We start from the raw sequence: 1128 nt of genomic DNA, 5'->3' as shown, positions 1-1128 counted from the left end.
AGACAGGGTTGGATCTCCTTGCAGTCCAAGGGACTCTCAAGAGTCTTCTCCAACACCACAGTTCAAAAGCATCAATTCTTCAACACTCAGCTTTCTTCACAGTCCAACTCTCACATCCACTCCCATCCTTAATCCTTTAGAATTCAGCCCAGGGCTGGGCTCCCACCTCATGGTCACAGGCACAGGGTCCCGTCTCAATTACTTAAGCAGAGGACCTCCCATCGCCCACCTTTGGGGGCCCCTCACCCACCAGAGAGGTTTTCAACTTATGTTTGAAATACAGCCCGGCAGCTCTGTGCAGTCAGGTGCCACCTTAGGGTTGAGGGGCAGGGATGTCAGAATGAGAAGGATTTCCTGAGGCCCAATACCCACACAAGCTGCTGAGTTCTCTCCAGACTGCATTCAGGATTTTGAAGTTTTGTTTTTGTTTTAGAAGAGCTTTCCTTTGTTAATGTCTGAGAAAGAAATGCCTGGCGTCATGGTCATTGGATGGTCACGCCTGGGCTGGGGGAGGGTTCAAGTGTTGACTGTTTCATGCCCAGACCTCCCAGTAGGTTGGTTCCCTGTTTCAGCCCCATTCTCACCCCACTCTCCTTCCTACCTGGCCCTCTGAGCTTGAGTCCTTGTGGTTTCTCTGGACAGATGATTCATCCCTTTGCTGTGTCCCTGCCTGCATGTTCTAGGTCAGTAGTTCTCAAATTTGGCTGCACACTGGGCTTATCTGAGTCATTAAAAAATGTGTGCCCACCCCCTGGGCACAACCCCAGAGATTCTGATGTAATTGGCCCCAGGTCTGATTCTGCCTTACTAGGCAACCATTCTCCTTGTCTCTGAAATTCCAGGCATCTCTGGTCTGCTGAATGGTTGCCTCCCTGTTTCTCTTTGATGTGACTGATACACTTAAGCACAATACTTTTACTATAGTTTTATAGTTCCAGGGAAGAAGAGAACACACATGCATTTATCTGGTTCACGAACATCTTTTTTTTTTTTTTTAATTTTAGTTTATTTTTTAACTTTACAATATTGTATTGGTTTTGCCATATATCAAAATGAATCCGCCACAGGTATACATGTGTTCCTCATCCTGAACCCTCCTCCCTCCTCCCTCCCCATACTATCCCTCTG

The sequence above is a fragment of the Bison bison genome, unplaced genomic scaffold (assembly GCF_000754665.1).
Source record: "Bison bison bison isolate TAMUID 2011002044 unplaced genomic scaffold, Bison_UMD1.0 scf7180017851218, whole genome shotgun sequence".
NCBI classification, from domain to species: Eukaryota; Metazoa; Chordata; class Mammalia; order Artiodactyla; family Bovidae; genus Bison; species Bison bison.
Note: the sequence above shows the minus strand (reverse complement) of the source record.